The 21484-nt window shown below is 36.9% G+C and overlaps 1 protein-coding gene and 1 long non-coding RNA gene across 9 annotated transcripts in view; both read left to right on the forward strand.

The window, feature by feature from the left end:
* Window positions 1–21484, forward strand: part of LOC309628461 — a 731364-nt gene that overhangs the window by 167352 nt on the left and 542528 nt on the right. The window lies entirely within an intron of this gene.
* The window catches only part of RBM46 (RNA binding motif protein 46), a 48003-nt gene continuing 37829 nt past the window's right edge, over window positions 11311–21484 (forward strand). For 5 of the 8 annotated variants that reach the window (XR_014244522.1, XR_014244523.1, XR_014244524.1 and 2 more), the window contains exon 1: window positions 11311–11499. The gene's annotated coding sequence lies outside the window, so the exon portion shown is untranslated. Of the gene's footprint in view, window positions 11543–11618; window positions 12043–21484 lie in introns of those variants that run through there. The other 3 variants (XR_014244521.1, XR_014244520.1, XM_082391526.1) reach the window with 3 other exon arrangements.

The raw sequence follows: 21484 nt of genomic DNA on the forward strand, positions 1-21484 counted from the left end.
GGGATTGTTTCCTTAATTTCTCTTTCTTATTTTTCGTTGTTAGTGTATAGGAATTCAAGAGATCTCTGTGCATTAATTTTGTATCCTGCAACTTTACCAAATTCATTGATTAGCACTAGTAGTTTTCCGGTGGCATCTTTAGGATTCTCTATGTATAGTATCATGTCATGTGCAAACATGACAGTTTTACTTCTTCTTTTCCAATTTGAATTCTTTTTATTTCTTTTTCTTCTCTGATTGCCATGGCTAGGACTTCCAAAATTATGTTGAATCACAGTGGCAAGAGTGGACATCCTTGTCTTGTTCCTGATCTTAGAGGAAATGCTTTCAGTTTTTCACCATTGAGAATGATGCTTGCTATGGGTTTGTCATATATGACCTTTATAATGTTGAGGTAGGTTCCCTCTATGCCCACTTTCTGGAGAGTTTTTATCATAAATGGGTGTTGAATTTAGTCAAAAGCTTTTTCTGAATCTATTGAAATGATTATATGGTTTTTATTCTTCAATTTGTTAATATGGTGTATCACATTGATTGTTTTGCGTATATTGAAGAATCCTTGCATCCCTGGGATAAATGCTACTTGACCATGGTGTATGATCCTTTTAATGTGCTGTTGGATTCTGTTTGCTAGTATTTTGTTGAGGATTTTTGCATCTATGTTCATCAGTGATGTTGGCCTGTAATTTTCTTTTTCTGTAGTATCTTTTTCTGGTTTTGGTATCAGGGTGATGGTGGCCTCGTAGAATGAGTTTGGGAGTGTTCCTTCCCCTGCAATTTTTTGGAAGAGTTTGAGAAGGATGGGTGTTAGCTCGTCTCTAAATGTTTCATAGAATTCACCTGTGAAGCCATCTGGTCTTGGACTTTTGTTTGTTGGAAGATTTTTAATCACAGTTTCAATTTCATTACTTGTGATTGGTCTGTTCATATTTTCTTTTTCTTCGTGGTTCAGTCTTGGAAGGTTTTACCTTTCTAAGAATTTGTCCATTTCTTCCAGGTTGTCCATTTTATTGGCATAGAGTTGTTTTTAGTAGTCTCTTAGGATGCTTTGTATTTCAGCAGTGTCAGTTGTTACTTCTCCTTTTTCATTTGTAATTCTATTGAGTCTTCTCCCTTTTTTTCTTGATGAGTCTGGCTAATGGTTTATCAACTTTGTTTATCTTCTCAAAGAACCAGCTTTTAGTTTTATTGATCTTTGCTACTGTTTTCTTTGTTTCTATTTCATTTATTTCTGCTCTGATCTCTATGATTTCTTTCCTTCCAGTACCTTTGGGTTTTGTTTGTTCTTCTTTCTCTAGTTCCTTTAGGTGTAAGGTTAGATTGTTTATTTGAGATTTTTCTTGTTTTTGAGGTAGGCTTGTATTGCTATAAACTTCCCACTTAGAACTGCTTTTGCTGCATCCCATAGGTTTTGGATCATCATGTTTTCCTTGTAATTTGTCTTTAGGTATTTTTTGATTTCCTCTTTGATTTCTTCAGTGATCTCTTGGTTATTTAGTAACATATTGTTTAGCCTCCATGTGTTCATGTTTTGCATGTCTTCTTCTCTGTAATTTATTTCTAATCTCATAGTGTTGTGGTCAGAAAGGATGCTTGATATGATTTCAGTTTTCTTAAATGTACTAAGGTTTGATTTGTGACCCAAGATGTGATCTATACCAGAGACTGTTTTGTGTGCACTTGAGAAGAAAGTGTAATCTGTGGTTTTTGGATGGAATGTCCTATAAATATCAATTAAATCTATCTGGTCTATTGTCATTTAAAACTTGTGTTTCCTTACTAATTTTCTGTCTGGATGATCTGTCCATTGGTGTAAGTGAGGTATTAAAGTCTCCTACTATTATTGTGTTACTGTTGATTTCCTCTTTTATAGCTGTTAGCATTTGCATTATGTATTGAGGTGCTCCTATGTTGGGTGCATATATATTTATAATTGTTATATCTTCTTCTTGGATTGATCCCTTGATCATTATGTAGTGTTCTTCTTTGTCTCTTTTAACATTCTTTATTTTAAAGTCTATTTTATCTGATATGAATACTGCTACTACAGCTTTCTTTTGATTTCCATTTGCATGGAATATCTTTTTCCATCCCTTCACTTTCAGTTTGTATGTGTCCCTAGGTCTGAAGTGGGTCTCTTGTAGACAGCATACATATGGGTCTTGTTTCTGTATCCATTCAGTGAGCCTGTGTCTTTTGGTTGGAGCAATTAATCCATTCACATTTAAGGTAATTATCGATATGTATGATCCTATTACCATTTTCTTAATTGTTTTGGGTTTGTTTTTGTAGGTCCTTTTCTTCTCTTGCATTTCCCACTTAGAGAAGTTCCTTTAGCATTTGTTATAGAGCTGGTTTGGTGGTGTTGAATTCTCTTAGCTTTTGCTTGTCTGTAAAGCTTTTGATTTCTCCATTGAATCTGAATGAGATCCTTGCTGGGTAGATTAATCTTGATTGTAGGTTCTTCCCTTTCATCACTTTAAATATATCATGTGGCTACCTTCTGGCTTGTAGAGTTTCTGCTGAGAAATCAGCTGTTAACCTTATGGGAGTTCCCTTGTATGTTATTTGTCATCTTTCCCTTGTTGCTTTTAATAATTTTTCTTTGTGTTTAATTTTTGTCAAGTTGATTACTATGTGTCTCAGTGTGTTTCTCCTTCTCTTTATCCTGCCTGGGACTCTCTGTGCTTCCTGGACCTAGACGGCTATTTCCTTTCCCATGGTAGGGAAGTTTTTGACTATAATCTCTTCAAATATTTTCTCGGGTCCTTTCTCTCTCTCTTCTCCTTCTGGGACCCCTATAATGCAAATGTTGGTGTGCTTAATATTGCCCCCAAGGTTTCTTAGGCTGTCTTCATTTCTTTTCATTCGTTTTTCTTTATTCTGTTCTGTGTCAGTGAATTCCACCATTCTGTCTTCCAGGTCACTTATCCGTTCTTCTGCCTCAGTTATTCTGCTATTGATTCCTTCTAGTGTATTTTACATTTCAGTTATTGTATTGTTCATCTCTGTTTGTTTGTTCTTTAATTCTTCTAGGTGTTTTTTCTTTAATCTTCTAGGTCTTTGTTAAACATTTCTTACATCTTCTTGATCTTTGCCTCCATTCTTTTTCCGAAGTCCTGGATCATCTTCATTATCATTATTCTGAATTCTTTTTCTGGAAATTTTCCTATCTCCACTTCATTTGTTTGTTTTTCTGGGGTTTTATCTTCTTCCTTCATCTGGTACATAGTCCTCTGCCTTTTCATTTTGTCTATCTTTCTGTGAATGTGGTTTTCATTCCACAGGCTGCAGGATTGTAGTTTTCCTTGCTTCTGCTGTCTGCCCTCTGGTGGATGAGGCTATCTAAGAGGCTTGTGCAAGCTTCATGATGGGAGGGACTGGGTAGAGCTGGGTGTTGCTCTGGTGGGCAGAGTTCAGTAAAACTTTAATCTGCTTGTCAGCTGATGGGTGGGTCTGGTTTCCCTCCTTGTTGGTTGTTTGGCCTGAGGTGACCCAGCACTGGAAACTACAGGCTCTTTCATGGGGCTAATGGGAGACTCTGGGAGGGTTCATGCCAAGAAGTACTTCCCAGAACTTCTGCTGCCAGTGTCCTTGTCCCCGCGGTGAGGCACAGCCACCCCCCACCTCTGCAGGGGATCCTCCAACACTAGCAGGTAGGTCTGGTTCAGTCTCCTATGGGGTCACTGCTCCTTTCCCCTGGGTTTGATGTGCAAACTACTTTGTGTGTGCCCTCCAAGAGTGGAGTCTCTGTTTCCCCCAGTCCTGTCTAAGTCCTGCAATCAAATCCCACTAGACTTCAAAGTCTGATTCTCTGGGAATTCCTCCTCCCATTACTGGACCCCGAGTTTGGGAAGCCTGCTGTGGGGCTCAGAACCTTCACCCCAGTGGGTGGTCTTCTGTGGTATAATTGTTCTCTATTTTGTGAGTCACTCACCCAGCACTTATTGGATTTGATTTTATTGTGATTGCGCCCCTCTTTCCATGTCATTGTGGCTTCTCCTTTGTCTTTGGCTGTGGGATATCTTTTTTGGTGAGTTCCAGTGTCTTCCTGTTGATGATTGTTCAGCAGTTAATTGTGATTCTGGTGCTCTTGCAAGAGAGAGTGAGCAGACGTCCTTCTACTCTGCTGTCTTGAACCAATCTCCTAATGTGTTGCTTAAGGCCTGTGTTTCCTTATTGATTTTCTGTCTGGATGATCTGCCCATTGATGTAAGTGAGGCATTAAAGTCCCCTACTATTATTGTGTTACTGTCAATTTCTCCTTTTATGTCTGTTCAAAGTTGCCTTATATATTGAGGTGCTCCTGTGTTGGGTGCATATATATTTACAATTGTTATATCTTTTTGTATTGATTCCTTGATTATTATGTAGTGTCCTGCTTTGTCTCTTATAACAGTTTTTATTTTAAAGTCTTTTTTGTCTGAGATAAGTATTGCCACTCCAGCTTTCCTTTGATTTCCATTGATTTGGAATGGGAATCCCCTCACTTTCAGTCTGTATGGAAACAATTCCATTTGCCATTGTATCAAAAAGAATAAAATACATAGGAATAAACCTACCTGAGGAGGCAAAAGACCTATAATTCAAAAACTACAAGATGCTAATGAAAGAAATTGATGATGACACAAACATATGGAAAGAAATACCATGTTCTTGGATTGGAAGAATCAATATTGTTAAAATGACTATACTATCCAAGGCAATCTACAGATTCAGTGCAATTCCTATCCAATTACCAATGGCATTTTTCACAGAACTAGAACAAAAATTTTTTAAATTCATATGGAAACACAAAAGACCCAAATAGCCAAAACAATTTTGGGAAAGAAAAACAGTGCTGGAGGTATCACACTCCCTGATTTCAGACTATACTACAATGCTGTTGTAATCAAAACAGTATGGGTCTGGCACAAAAGCAGACACATACATCAATGGAATAGGGTAGAAAGCCCAGAAATAAACTTGCACACTCATGGTCAATTAATCTACAACAAAGGAGGCAAGAATATACAATGGAGAAAAGGCAGTCTCTCCAATAAGTGGTGCTGGGAAAACTGGACAGCTACATGTAAAAGAATGAAATTAGAACACTTTCTAACACCATACACAAAAATAAACTCAAAATGGATTAAAGACCTAAATGGAAGGCCAGACACTATAAAACTGTTAGAAGAAAACATAGGCAGAACACTCTTTGATATAAATCACAGCAGGATCTTTTTTGACACACGTCCTAGAGTAGTGAGAATAAAACCAAAAATAAACAAATGGGACTGAATTAAACTTAAAAGCTTTTGCACAGCAAAGGAAACCATAAACAGGACAAAAAGACAACCCTCAGAATGGGAGAAAATATTTCCAAATGAAGCAACTGACAAAGGATTAATCTCCAAAATTTACAAGCAGCTTGTGCAGCTCAATATCAAAAAAAAAACCAACCCAATCAAAAAATGTGCAGAAAAAAAAAAAAAATGTGCAGAATATCTAAATAGACATTTCTCCAAAGAAGACATACAGATGGCTAGTAAACACAGGAAAAGCTGCTCAACATCACTAATTATTAGAGAAATGCAAATCAAACCACAGTGGGGTATTACCTCACCAGTCAGAATGGTCATCATCAAAAAACCTACAAGCAATAAATGCTGGAGAGGGTGTGGAGAAAAGGGAACCTTCTTGGACTGTTGGTGGGAATATAAATTGATACAGCCACTATGGAGAACAATATGGAGGTTCCTTAAGAAACTAAAAATAGAAGTACCATGGGACCCAGCAATTCCACTACTGGGCATGTAGCCAGAGAATATCATAATTCAAAAAGACACATGCAACCCAATGTTCATTGAAGCACTATTTACAGTAGCCAGGACATGGAAACAACCTAAATGTCCATCAAAAGAGGAATGGATAAAGAAGAAGTGGTACATATATACAATGGAATATTACTCAGACATAAAAAGGAACAAAATTGGGTCATTTGTAGAGACGTGATCGATCTAGAGACTGTCATACAGAGTGAAGTTAGTCTGAAAGAGAAAAACAAATATCATATTTTAATGCATATATGTGGAATCTGAAAAAATTGGTATAGATGATCTTATTTACAAAGCAGAAATAGCTACCCAGATGCAGAGTACAAAGATATGGATATCAAGCGGGAAGCAGGGATAGGATGAATTGGGAGACTGGGATTGACATATATACACTATTGATACAATGTATAAAATAGATTAACTAATGAGAACCTACTGTATAGCACAGGGTACTCTACTCAATGCTCTGTGGTGACCTAAATGGGAAGGAAATGCAAGAAAGAGGGGTATATGTATATATATAGCTGATTTATTTTGCTGTACTGTAGAAACTAATACAACATTGTAAAGCAAGTATACTCTAATAAAAATTAAAAATAAAATAAAATTACCAGAAAGCTAAAAAAATAAAATAAAATAAAAAGGAATAATAAAGAAAACCCCCCAAACCCCAAATAAACAAACAAAAAAATGCAGACTGCATTGTGGATTATAATGGCATTCTATTTTCCCTTTAGAGTTCCATGGGCCCTGTATTCCCTGCATATGAGAAAATGCAAAATGTTCTTGGCACAAAGAAGGAGTCTCCTTCTGCTTCCTCTGCTGTGACAAGTGACAGAGTTGGATAGTCAGAGCTGTAGTCATCTAGGGAGGGCACCACCCATGGTGTGCAATAAAAGAAAAGTCATACCTGAGGTACTGCTTTGCTTCAGGAATCCTCCATGGCCAGGTTTACTAATGTCTCTGAGCCAAGCTGGCCTCAGCCAAAGTAATTTTCTTCATTGAACATATTTATCATGGCACTTTAAAAAAGTGCCATGATAAATATATAGAAGTTAAAAGTCAAATTTAAAAGTTTCTGTGAGAGCTAGTACATAAGATTGGAAGTCAGAGGTGAGGAGTTGGGGATCCAGTATTGCCGCTGACTGGCTCTGTGAGGTGGGGCTGGCACTCCAGCCCCCCAGATGACTCTTAAGGTGTCAGTCAGCTCTGGTTCCATTGTACTTTGTTATCCAAGGAAGCACGCAAGTACACCAGTGAGATAACACAGGAAAGAGTTCATCATGCTCTCTCCCCAACCAAGTGTTTACGTTTCTAATCTTGACTATCAGAAAATTATTTTTTACATGTGTCAGTTTTCTCATGTTATGAGTTAAGTCAGAGGGGGAAAATATTTTTTTTCTGCATTACCTAACACTATTTCTAATATTGTAGTTGATTAAAAAATTAATTGGATGACTCGATTTTTTTAACTGAAAATGGGAAACCAGGGGCCAGATGATCAGCATAGCTCTACCATTATTGACAGACGATGTTACTGAAAGATGAGTTACTAGCATTCCATATTCTGAGGTTTATTGCAGTTTTTTTCTATACTAGAAAGGCCACATCAAATTAATTTGGTGATTCTAGCATAATGGTTCTCCATTCTTTTTTTAAATTATTAAAATTGAGGTATAATTGACATAACACTATGTTAATTTCAAGTGTACAACATAATGATTCAATATTTGTATATAATGCAACATGATCACCACAATAAGTCTAGTTAACATCTACCTATATATAGTTACACCTTTTTCCTTGTGATGAGCACTTTTAAGATCTGCTCTTAGCAACTTTCAAATATGCAATACAGTACTATTGACTCTAGTCATCATGCTGTACATTACATATTACATCCACATGACTTATTTATTCTATAGCTGGAAGTTTGTACCTTTTGACCCCCTTCACCTTTTGCCCTCCCCTCACTTCCTGCCTCTGGGAACCACTAATCTATTCTCTGTATCTGCAAGCTCCTTTCATCTTTTCTTTTCTTTTTTCTTTTCTTCTTTCTTCCATTTCCTCTTTCTTCTTTCCTTCCTTCCACATAGTTACTAGCATTGCATATTCTGAGGTTTATTGCAGTTTTTAAAAGTGAGATCATACAATATTTGTCTTTCTCTGTGTGACTTATTCACTTAGCATAATGCCTTCAGGTTCCAACCATGTTGTCACAAATGGCAAGATTTTATCCTTTCTTATGGTTGAGTAATATTCCATTATATAAATATATGAGCCACATATTCTTTATCCATTCACCCATTGATGAACAATTATGTTGTTTATGTGTCTCCAGGCCTTAGCTATGGGTTTACTCCCTGTGTAGACCATTAACCTATGTACAAAGATCCCAAAGATTTGCTGCCTTGGAAAGCTAGGTTGTTAATCATGGGAGGTACACTGAATGGATGTAAAGATGGCTTGGTGTAACCTATCACCAAAACTGGAAAAAGCGCTATTTTACTTTATAATCATCTTGGTACTGGCATTCACATCCCAGAGTCATGAAAAATTCAAATTAATCTGTCAGGCAGAAAGCAACAAATCAGGGTGAGAAAGTAAGGGGCAGTGAGTTGAATTAAACATATTTAATGTAAGTATGGAAAAAGCTCCTATACTTCTGAAAGGGTTTTGAGATATCATTTAGATTTGAGAGTCACCAAATTAAAGGAGTTTCTCTAGCTCCCAAGCTATATTCATTATTTCTATAAACATGCAAGTAGTTGCCATGTTTTTGGTGGATCTGTGCCATCATGGCCAGATATGGATAAAGGAAGCTCCAACACATAGAAAACAAAGCAGACACAAGCCTCTTTTATATAAAACTGTTCACTTTTTACTCCTTTTATTAGGACCAAGCTGGATTTTAAACATTTATAAGGACTTCTCATTGCTTTTATTTGCCTTTTGGGGTTTTGTATTTTATAGAAGGTATGTGAAGATAACTTAATCCAAAAAGCTTGCATTTAATATGGGGAAAATACATTTACATGGTATCCAGATCCTTTATCCAATTATATTTTGCATACTCCTCCAGTTTTTTATTGGTAACTTTTTCTTTCCATGTTCCACAGTATTATTTATCTTTCTGGCATTTACAGAGCTCCCCTTCTATTTTCTCCCTCACCAATAAGTATCTTTCAACTTTTGGCTCCTTTTCAGTCAAAAACACCTCTACATAGCTTATCTTCTTTCTTCCATTCATTTGGATCACATTCCCCATAAACTTGCAAATAAACTTCTAATAAACCCTAATTTGGGATCTATTCCTGAAAAATAATTCAAGTTGGTATAAGTGTTTTAGATTCTCTTTTCTAGGAACCTTGAGAAATAAAGTTAAACGTCATTCCTTCAATTTTACATGTAAAGAATATAGTTCTAATAGCATTTGAGAAATATACCTATTTATAGGCTATGGATAATAAAAGATTTAGAAGGAATCTGACCAAAACGACATATAATATAAGCAGCAGAGGGGTCTTTAAGTAACACTGTCTTATCTAAAGCAAAGTTCTTTGGCCTGACTCTAATGCCTATTGAGGAATTTTTCTTTATTTGGTTTCCTTTATACTTGGAGTAGAAGAAAAAGGAAAAAAGAAAACTGGAAATGTAAAACAACCCTTCAGTCTACTTCCAAGAACATCTTGTGCAGCTCACAAGATAACATCTCCACCTAGTGTCATTTTAAGGATCCTACAGCAACTCCTTAAAAAATGATTAAACTTTTCAGACTAATATGTCTAACACAATTTTAGTTAGTTTAACCTTAAACATGTGTTATTTAGAATTAATTAATTGGAATTGAGGAGGCATCAGCATGAAAATTAAGAATGTAAGGAATCTTTTTCTTCAGAGAAATAAAAAGAGCAGCCACAAATAGTAATCAATATGATAGAACAATTATCATCCTTGTAGTTCCTGAAGTGGAGAAATGACATGTTTAAAAAAAAAAAAAGCTAAGTAGGTGTATCCCATCAGTCTAGGTTTTCTGGTTGCTGTACTTTGAATGCATGCAGCCTATATAAATGAGATTGGTACTCATTGACTGAAAGGCAGAGAGTTTAGGGAAGAGTATTTGTTGAGCTTCTAGTATGCATTGAGTATTATGCCACTTGTTTCTGGACACACTTTGAGACAGTATAACATAGTGGTTTTGTCTGCAGGTTTCAGAGACAAACTGGGGCTACTTATCTGCTATATGACCTTGAGTAAACTACTTAAGCTCTGTGTGTCCCAGTTTCCCCAACTGAAACGTGGGGCTACAGGGGGCTAGCATGTTTGCCAAAGTTACTGGGAAAAATAAATGAACTAATATGTGAAAATCCCTTAAAGTTGTTTCTGGCACATAGTAAGTGCTCATTATTAACATCATCATTTAAACCTCATGAACCCCATTTTAAACTGGGGCTCAGAGAAGTTATTTCTCCAGGGTGTCATAATCACAAAATGGTAACATAGGGATATGAGCCCAGATCTGTATGACTCCAAAGTTCATTGCTCATTCCTCACTGTTGGAGTATGTTAAAAAAAAAAAAAAAATTCGTTAGTGCCTCGAATATATGGAGACAACAAATTGAAATCACAAATTAGTGTAGAAGAAAGCAACACGAGGTTGGGAATAAGGGGGCCTGTGTTACTGTGTTAACTCAGTGGATTATTCTGGGCATCAAGTTCCTCCTTTGTTAAAGGAGAAGCTACATGATCTAGGTTCTTTCCAGTTCTAATATTCCATGAATCTATGGAGTTGGTTCCTAAAGTCATCTTTTTCTTTCGTTGTCTGCCATATAAACCCACGCTCTATCTTTAAAGGAGGCAAAATTCAGGGTTATGCGTGCAGAATGCGACACAACCGTATCCATGAAAGCTGGTTTTACACGAGTACAACCTGGTTCTTCAGCTCCACCACCGCCAAATCACTCTCCCAACTTATTAGCGGTAGAGTCCGACCTGTTACTACTAAGTCTCCGATTCAGCCCAACCTCTTGCGCACTTAAACTACTCAATCTTTACAAGTCTAGTCTATTGCAAATCCTCCTTTTCGGCTTATACCTCCCCACCCCCACCCCCACCCCCAAGTCCTTATTTAAAGAGGTCCATAGTTAGTATATATGACTGTCTTGGGTCAGACTAGCAGTTTAAGACTTGAAAACGCTGAGAAAAAGAACCTTTACAATGCATCCACATTCCCCCCAAGTAAGAGAACTACGGAAGTTCAAATCACAGCTCTTGTTTTTAAACGTCTCAACAAAACACGCAGGACCCTTTATTGGTATCAGTCTCTGCCCAACTGCGCCGACAACTGGCTCTTCTCGCTCCAATTGGCTAAAGCGTCTGTCACTCCAAGAGTTTTTTTCTCCCCTTCCAAGAGCCACCTTCGGATTTAAACCTTGGTCCCGCCCGCTCCCCCGCCCTCTCTCCCTGGGGCTGGTCACTGATTGGTCGAGGCGTCATTCCGCGTGGGCTGCCAAGGCCACCAAGCGCTGCGCCAGCTAGGCGCGAGGACCGCGCGAGCTCCTCCACGTGGGCTCCCCTCCCCCCTGCGGCGACCACCGCTCCGACCGACTGGCTCCGAAACGGTGGCGGCGGTTTGTGGTCGTTGGTCCCAGGGATTTAGGACGAACATTTGAAGACTCGAGGGGTGAGGAAGGGATGGGGGCCGCGGGGACACTGCCAAACCGCTGGTAACGGCTGGAGACCCTGCCTCCTGGCTGCAGAAAGCCCTGTCTGACTCCCTGCCCCGGCAATTGCGCAGCGTGGACCCAAGCCCGGCGGGAGGCGGTGTTTGCGGGTTGCCCCAGCCCCGTCGAGCAGCGGGAGGGCAGGTGCCCTCGGCGTGGCTTCCCGCCCCAGGGGCATCTTTTGAGCAGACTAGTCCCGCCGTCGCCGCTCTCCCCGCGTGGCCCCGCAGGCAGTCCGGCCCCAGCCCCGCGGTCCCGTCGGGGCCCCTCTGCGGCTCCTTCCGTCCGCGGCGCCCTGCCCTCTCTCCGCCTTATTTCCGCTCTCCCCCGCCGCCTTCCGGCCGCTTCCCATCCGCTTACCTCCATGTTCTTCTCCTAACACTCTTCTGTCGATCGCCGCAGGTCCGGGCCGCCCGCCTGACCTCCCGGCCGTGCAGCCGTTGTCGCGCCCGCGCGTCCCCTCTGGAGGCTTTGGGACGACTCCCTGGGCGTCCGACTGCTGGGTGAGATTTGGCAATTACGTCGTTCTTTTCATCGAGTTGTAACAGGGATGAGCCTCGAAGTTTCTTCTCTGCCTTGGACTCTCTTCTGTTCCTCCCCAAGGGCTCTCTTGTGTGTCGCGTGTTGACAGTGGCGGGCTGCGGGTGGAGAGGGCGATACCGACCCCTCTCCCTCGCGACAAGCGGTGTGCAGCCATGGACGGTGTACACGCGCGAATACCCGCACAGTATCATCTTTGTTTCCTAACGCCAGATGATTTAAATTACTAAGTAAATAAAAATATTTTTTGGAGGTACCGGAAAGACCGCTGAACCTGGAGTCAGGAGACCTGGGGTTTCATCCTTGCATTGGTTTGAATTCTGAGATCCTTGTGAAGCTGCTTGGTTTATTTGGGCACCGTTGCTTCATATGTGAATTTAGTTTAGCTAATGTTGACGTTTCTTTAAGCTGTCTCTTTACATTCTTGATGAATACTCCATAGCCTTTATCGTATATGGTGATTCTAATATAGGCCAATATCATGGAACATCAGCAGGTGCTTTTAAAGACTTGCCTTCTTTTACACATCTGTACCACTTTGTGTTTGAGTATGATGCTGTAGAACCAGGAAGCAGGATATGTTGCATGTATAAGTAGACTAACATATAAATAACATTCGCGTGTTAATAGAATTTTGCTAATTTAAATAATTAGAAGGTATTTTCCTTTGAAGAATCACTGCAGTGTATAGTTGAGGAGTTCGACAAACTTCCATTTAGAGCTTTTCAGAATTAAAGTTCATCATGGGCTCTAATGATGTATTCCTTTCCAGAGTACACATTAAAGATATTCTATTTTAAGAATAGCTTGTTTGCAATTATGTGCCATTATAGACATAAAGATTACTATTAGTGTTGCAGTTATTAAATATTAGCAGTGCCGTAATTAGCACTGCTTCAATTGCTAATTTTCACTTAAGAAGATGGAGTATTCAACTTGAACATAATTACCTAAGATTATAATACATATCAACACTTGAAATATAAAGTGAAATGTAAAGTATATTTTATTGAAAAATAAGATGTAGCATTACTAGATATATAATGAGGTAAAAATTATTAGTAACAAGAATATGCCCAATTTGTGGACAGAAATTAAGCCTTATATTTTTAAGCGTGTCATTTTTGTTGTTAGGAAACTTAGACATGCTAGTTTAAGGAGGGTTTGGTGTAAAATCTGTCCAGATATGCATATTAATGCTGGGTGTTGTTTCTCATTTTATTACCTGAGAGTTGGTGAAGCACGAAAATGAGGAAGAAAATATGATCTCTGTGTTCAAACTGTAACAGATTTCAGGTGACAGATTATAGAAAACCTTATGTAAGCAATAGTAATGCATAATTTTGTAGTAGTGTACAAGAATTTTGGTCCTATCATGGATAGCTTTATCCGAAGTTCAAAGAGCATATTACACTTTTGTATCCAAAGCACTATTGTAAAAATTTATTTTTAGTTACAATTATTTTTTAAAGTAGTTCAATTTTTAAGTCTTTTCTGAATTTAAACCTGCCCTCCACAGTATTGCTAGAGGTTGTGAGACACCTAGTACTAAAACTTTTTATACTTTATGTATTTAGCTTCTAGGAATAAAAATGTGCTCTCATTCTTTTATAAAAGTAATGGAATTGAACTGATCCATTTATATACCCTTTTAATGTTAGACTTACACATCCATACATTTTTGACTAATCCTTCTCATTTTTCCAACCATGTTCCTATAGTGCAGTCTGTCACTAAAATGAGTTGTTGCTAAAAAACCTCCATTGACCTGCTAACCATGTACCATGTACCACACTCAGTAACAACTGAACAAGTGAGGAATTTAATGCCATGTAATTTAAGGGATGCCTTAAAGATCTAATGTGCTTTCTATAAATGTATTTTGTTATTTTCAAAATTAATACTTTTTCACTATTGCATTCAGTTTTTAAAAATCCAAATAAAATTTATAAAATGTTCATTTTCACAACTTCATAAATTTTTACAGTAATTCAGAAGATGAAGTTTCAATTTAAGTAGTTTGAACACAACTGACAAGTTCCTTTAGATGAATGATTAATTTTCATTTATATTTTGCTAAAATTGTGCTTGTTATTTTTTCATTAATATATTTTCTATTTTGAAAGGCAGTAGGAATTTGAAATTTTATATTTTTGTTAACTTATTAAGATGTTTAATATTAATGAAGATATAGTTAGCATTTCAAGCTAAAGGCTTGGTTCAAATTGCTTCTTGAATATCTATCCTGTGATTGCCTATGCTATCTTGGACTTTTGCTTTATAGCTTAGTGGATTTTTTTTTTTCTTTTTCTTCTACTTTTGAAACTGAGATGGAGAGGAATCTTTGAAAGTCCAAAGTTTAGGAAAAAAAGATTTAGCTGTGAAAGCTAGAGTTTATAGGGTACAACAACTTTTAATCTACCCTTCCCACTTTTTTTTTTTTTTTTTTTGCATAAACCATGTATGCCATTCTCATGCTCAGGACCCTCCTTCCTTTACTCAGATTCCTTGGGTCAGCAGGGTAGGAAGAAAGTTTGTAAAACACTTAGGACTGTGAATACACAGCTGAAAGTGGCAGAGGACTAATTGAGCCTTGGAGGCTTCAGTTGGTATGTCAGCTTTGTCATAATGTATTGGACTGCTATGCTTCCTTGGAATTTTGGTAATTCTCAGATTGATTCTGGAACATTTTGGAATGAATATAAAGATATTGTATGCCTGTTTTAGATTTGATTTATAATTCTCTGGTTGAGGTTCTTGAATTCTGGCTCTTTTAGAAATGTATTTTGGTTAAATTAAGTATGGTCTTCATGTTAGATATTTTTAAACTTTCTTAATTGTGACTTAGATATGTGTATATGTTACTTGTGTTTTGGAGACTTTAAGATAAGAACATACTCCTTTTTAAAGAGAGGGTAGGATTGGTGACTTTCCAGTATATCTTATACTTCTGTAATTTCAAGTTTTTATATTTTGATTGAGATTTCTTGAAATGTACTGAATATAATGTACGTTTCTAGTATTTCTTTAGTGAAAAGAGTCTTTAATGTGGAGTCTGGCCTATTGGGGGCTTTAGATAATGTCTTCAAAAATATAACTTCAGTGACATGGATTAACCCAAAATATATGTCTATAAAGTAATTGGAGGGGTGAGGTGAGTTGCAGAAATCAGCCATTTAGAGCAGGCTATGTATTACAGTAAAAAAAAAAAAAAAAAGTCCAAGACTTCTTTGGATAAAATGGAAGCAGAAGCAGTATTTATCTATTATGTTTATAGGCAGTAAATTTCATGTGTAAGGTAGCATATTAAACTAGAGTCTTTTTTTCCTCATCCTTCTTCCTGCAGCCTGTTTTAAAAATGGAAATCTCACACTTTGCTTTTCTCCACATTGTATCAACATGATGTCTTTAGTGTAGTGGGCCAGTATGATGTCCTGTGGGATGTTTATTCCATTAAGGTTCCTGTAGACTAAATGATAGAAGAGAGCCAGAGTTTATAAATCTCTGAGGGCTTGAGCCTCAGGTCTTTTCAGTTACTAGTTTTGTGACCTTAAGCAAATTTCCTTACCTTACTTTTGATTTTCCAATGTATAAAATTGGAGGCGGTTTGAGGTCCACTTGCAATTATAATATTTTCTTAATGTAAAGTCTTCAGTGATGGTATAATGGCAGAACGTAGAATAAAAACCATCTTAAACGGAGAAAGGTAGTTATATCATTTAAAATGCTTTTGATTTTAAAGGAATGATAGTAGAAAAAAATTGTGTTTAAAGACAAAAGGTTGGTTAACTAATCTTTCTCTCATTAATGATTTTGATTGTCAAAGAGTAGCATCTCTTTTATAAGAATCTATTAATAATACATTGATTTATTTATTGGGATTTGATGTCACATTAATAAAATATATTCCTGAAGTGTAGTGTAAGGTACACAGCTGAATATACAGACTTAAGACTTTTCCCTTGATAAGACTTCTTTCCTACTTCTGCCATTTAGTAAATATATGAGGCCAGTAAATTAAAAGAATCTGAAAATTATATAAAGAGAAATGAGATGTTACTAGCCATGATGAAATGAACATGGAAGGAGGAATCGAGGAAAAGCTGAACAGCTTTTTACCTTTTCTGGAGATGGGCCTTTACAATGTAGCTTTATTATTTAAAACAAAAGTTCTTTAGGATATCACATATACCTGTTCTTCAAGTGTAAATACATTTTTAAAATGAATTATCAGTACCCAAATAATATTAATGGGTGGACATTCTGTTTTATTACAAGGATGACAGAATGTTGACTATTTAAGCCAATGTTGAATTCTGTTACTATTCACTGGTTAGACTAGGGCAGATTTAAGTTGTTTTTTTATTATATTTGGAAAGATAGCTCTTAATTAAGCTTGGACATATGTGAAAGTTGTGTCTTGGAAGAGGGGGATAAGTTAGGTCATTTCATGTATGGAGCACCAGTTGGATTAGAGAGGAGGGTGGGAAGAACTGGTGGGTTAAATCTAAGAAGATGAAATTCAGTATGACTCTAAAATCTGGTTACGTGATATAGTCTAGGACAGATTTGGGTTTTTTGGTTTTTGTTTGTTTTTTTGACAGTTTGCTTAATTTGAACTGTGAGTGTCATGCAGCTGTGTAAAACATGTAATCTTTCTCTGTACTGGTGGACTTTTCAGTCTTGGCCATCATGCTTTCAAAGGAAAAAGAGGATAGTGAGGGAACATGAAACTATACAAGAAGCAGTTAATACACCCATTTTTCCAAATGGCTCTATAGAAAGCTAATAGAGGTACTAAGGAAAGTTAGGGTATCATATTGAAATGTTTGGAAAACACTGAGTTAAACAAAGCTGAAAGGTTTGTTTAACTAAAACTTTTTGTGGGCTTAAATATGCTGGTGTTCCTTGTGATGCTCTTAAGAGGAAGGTATAGTGATTCTCAGATGTTTTTAGGCATTGAACACAATTTTGAGGCCTATTTGTTAATAACTCCTGGAATAATCATTTTAGGGACATCAATTTAGAAGATGTTGGGTTAAAGAAACTGATAATGTTTAGCCTAGAGAAGAGAAGAATCGTTTTTCAAATGCAGTTGTATGAAAGAGGCATGTTCAGTTTGGCCAGAAGAATAGAGTCAGAACCTATAGGTGAAAGTTACAAGGAAAGAGATTATGATCCATTAAAAGGAAGAACTTTCTTAAAGAGTTAGTTAGCCAAACTTACGTTGCTCTAGTGGATAGTGAGTCTGTTGTAAGAATTCAGGAATAAGATGGATGACTGCTCTGCAGCAATATTATAAAGAAGATGTAAACATCAGGTGGGTGGTTGAATTAGATGATTTTTAAGGTCTCTGGTAAGTTTGAAATTATTTTATTAGGGGTTTTCCAAAAAGTTTTTGTTGATGGATTTTTTTTCCCTCTAAGTTTGTACAGTGTTGTGGTTTTTTTTTTTTTTTAATTGTATTGTAGTTTTTCAAAGAAGGCATGAATAATTGATTAGTTATTTTAACCTTTTTTTTTAAACTATTCTGAAAAAAGTCTGGATTCAGGTACTGGTATTGCAGTTTATAAGTTATATGATCTCCAGCAAATTATATCACTCTTTGGAGATCTCAAATTATTAAATAACTAAAATGAGGGTAATATAAAGTAGGGGTTTAGGAGTCCAGTATTTAGGCAGACGGGTCTCTAATTTGCATATCTACCCTACAAGTGCTATGACTTTTGTCTCTCTTAGTCTTAGTTTATTTATTTTTAAAATGGAAAAGAATACTTACCTCACAGGGTAAGTACTAAATGAGATAATGTGTATAAAGTGCCTGTCGTCATGCAGAGTATATAATGTGGTAAATAAATGAGTGCAGAAATAAGCATAAAATGGAATTTCAGAAATTAGTAAAAGTGTAAAGTGATTTGTCAAAGGTCTGTTGACTGAGAAGTAGAACCCAGGTCCATTACTTTTAGTTAAACCACAATGTCTCTCCCTCCCTGTCTCATTCATTGAGAATTAAACATATGCCAGGGAATGTACATTGTGGTAGAGATATGGAAATAAAAGACTAGACCCTTCTAAAACCCTGTCGGGGGTCGGAGAGGAGGAGCGGTAGGGGTTGACAGCCCAGCACTCTGAGATGGTAGCAGTACAAAGGAATACAGTACCTAATTTAGTGTTGAGAAGGGAAGGTCGACAGGGGTTTTTTTGGAAAATATTAAGAGTGGGAAAGGCAAAGAAAGTGAGGAAGGACTGTGGGAGTAGCCTATGCAAAGGCTGGTATATGAGAACATGGCACATTTGCGAAATTGCAACTAGATAAGTGTTGTTGTTGACATATAGTAAGAAATGAAGTTGGAGAGGGGTAGGTGGGCCAGGTTAGGAAAGGACCTTTATGACTTTTCTAAAAAAGAGTTTAGATTTTATCTTTACGGAAGAGTGGGAAATCCCTGAAAGGGCTTTCTGCTTTTAATAAAAGTAGTAGCATACTCTTGATATTCACAGAAAAGTGACAAATTAAGGTCCCTTAACTCCTCATTCCTACTTACCAATGATAACTACTGTTAAAGTTCCTTGTAAATTTTTCCAAAATTGTATGCCTTAATTTTTGTATTCACAAGCATCTGTGAGTATATACATATATATCTTTAAACAAAACACACAGTTGATATATAGTAAAATGTATTGTTCTCCAACTTACTCTCATGTGATATTTCTTGAATATTTTTCCATATCAGCACACACAAATCTATGACATTCTTTAATAACTACATAACATTCCATTGTGTAGTTATACCATAATTTTTAAATCACTCCTCTATTGGTAGACAACTAGATAGTTTTTAGATTTTTTATTTTGCATACAATGTTTCAGTGAACATGCTTGTGCATATATCTTTATATACTTGTGCAACTATACCTGTAGGTTAATTTCTTAGTAATTGAATTACTGAGTATATGTACATTTTAGATTTTAATAAATATTAACAAATTTTCCTCAAAAAAATCATTACAATTTAATGCATACCTGCCCAAAGTGTATGAAGTTATGTTAAGAATTTTTTTGAATTTTCTGTTAGATTCTTCATCCAACAAATAATTACTGAGTACCTACTGTGTACCAAGCACTGTGGTGGGTAACAGGGAAAGTGTTCAAGGCAGGTGGGATCTCTGCTCTTATGCAGCCCAGAGTTTAAACCACAGAACGTCTGCAGGTATTTTGTTTGGTCTCTACAGTTTTTATTATTGTTTTTTAAATTGAATTTCCAGTTTTTTTTAAACCCTGCAACATTTTGTTTTCAAGGAACTATGAATCTCTTGTAGAGATAATGCTCTCTGAAATGCAGGCTTAAAACATAGAAGGCACCTAACTGGATGATGATGATGATATTACTCTTTCCTGGATTGTAAGTCCTTTTAAGGCAGGGTCTACGCGTGAACTCTCTTTGTACTAAATTTTGGAAGGAACGTTAAAAGCCACATGGTCCAGCAATGCACCCTTTGTTTGAATCTCTCCATCATGTCCAACCTGTATTTGAATACTTCAATTTGGCGGGAAGATACCTTCTGTTCAGCCCTTTCCAACTTTGTGCAGTTCTCTCTGCTTAGTAGAACAATATAATAGCCAGGTGTTCCTTTTAAAATGAAAGATCATATTACCCTTGTGCTCAGAATCTCCAGTGGCTCCTCATTTACTCAGAATAAACCCTGAAGTCCTTCGGCACCTGACTTGCAAGGTCTGTGGGATGTGGCAGCTTGTTACCTCGCTGACTTCATCTCCCACTGTTCTTCTCTTGGCTTTACCATACTGGTCCCCTTGCTGTACCTTATATGAGCCATGCATACTTCTACTCTTGGGCCTCTGTCCTCATTTTTCCATTTGTGTTGAATGTTCTTCCCAAATAACTGCAATGGCTAGGTTCCTCAATGTTACAGGGAGGCCTATGCTGGTTATCTGTTTAAAATTACACCCTGTCTTCTGCAAACCTCTTCCCCACCCATGTGCCCTATCTCTGTTCTTTTTCCCCCTACTGTTATCTTTTAACATATATTATTTACATATTACTTGTATTATCATTTGTTTTCCTTACTGGAGTATAAGCTGTACAAGGGAGGAATTTTGGTCTTTTACTTACTGATGTATCCCAGACATAAGGAATAGTGCCTGGCACACAGTTGGTCCTTAATAAACATTTCTTGAATAAATGAATAAATTTGAGTTTGCAGTCCCTGGTCAGCAGTTTGTTTTTTTATTGTTTTATTAATTTATTATACAACAGTATTATTTTATTAGAAATTACTATTAATTATATATTGTATTATATTAATTAGATAGTAAATACATTTATAGTGCTTATATGCAAAATACTATTTTAAGCACTTTATGCTTAATCCTGACAATAACTCTATGAAGTAGAAACTGTTACTATCTACCTTTTAGAGACAAACTGAGGCCAAACTTCCCCAAAGTCATAGCTAGTAAAGGGGAGGAACCAGGGTTCACATTTAAGCAGTCGTTTAGGTACCTGAATTTGCTCTCAATTATGACACCATGCTGCTCTTTTTATGTGAAGGAAATTAGCCTTTTATTATGTTGTGTTGCAGATCATTTTCCCTCTTTGTGATTTTCCATCTTAGTTTTGTGGTATTTTTTGCCTTCAAAATAGTTAATACTTAGGTAGTATAAATAATCTAGTAATATTTTTCTTTGAGGCTTTTTGTTTATTTTTTAGCAGGGCCTTCTTGACTCTAAGATTTAAAAAATAAATTTACCCATTTTTCCCCTTAGTTTTGATTTGTAGGAGAAGCTTAAAGTAGTCATATACATATTTTATATCATCTTGACAGCATTGTGGAGATTTTGTTTGTAAGAGACAAGGCTAAAACCTGGAACAATGGTTAGGAACCTAGCATAGTTGGCCCTCCGTATCCATGGTTCCACAGCTGCAGAGTCAACCAATCTTTGATCAAAAACATTTGAAAAAAGAAATTTCAGAAAGTTCCCCAAACTTGAATTTGCCAGGAATGCTGGCAACTATTTATATAGCATTTGCATTGTATTTACAACTGTTCATATACCATTTACATTTTATTAGGTGTTCTAGTAATCTAGAGATGATTTAAAGTATGTGGGAAGAGGTACATAGGTTATAGGCAACTACTATGCTATTTTATGAGACTTGAGCGTACGTGGGTTTTGGTATCTTTGGGAATCCCCTATGGATACTGAGTAATGAGGAACGACTATGCTAATTCAAGTAAGCGATAATTGAGAACAGGCTGTGGGGATAGACAGGAAAAGACTGATTTCAAGAAATATTTAGGTGGACACAAAGCACCAAGCTGATCTCCCTATGCTATGCATCTGCTTCCCACTAGCTATCTATTTTACATTTGGTAGTGTATATATGC

The sequence above is a fragment of the Balaenoptera borealis genome (genome assembly GCF_965194805.1).
Source record: "Balaenoptera borealis genome assembly, chromosome: 4".
NCBI lineage: Eukaryota > Metazoa > Chordata > Mammalia > Artiodactyla > Balaenopteridae > Balaenoptera > Balaenoptera borealis.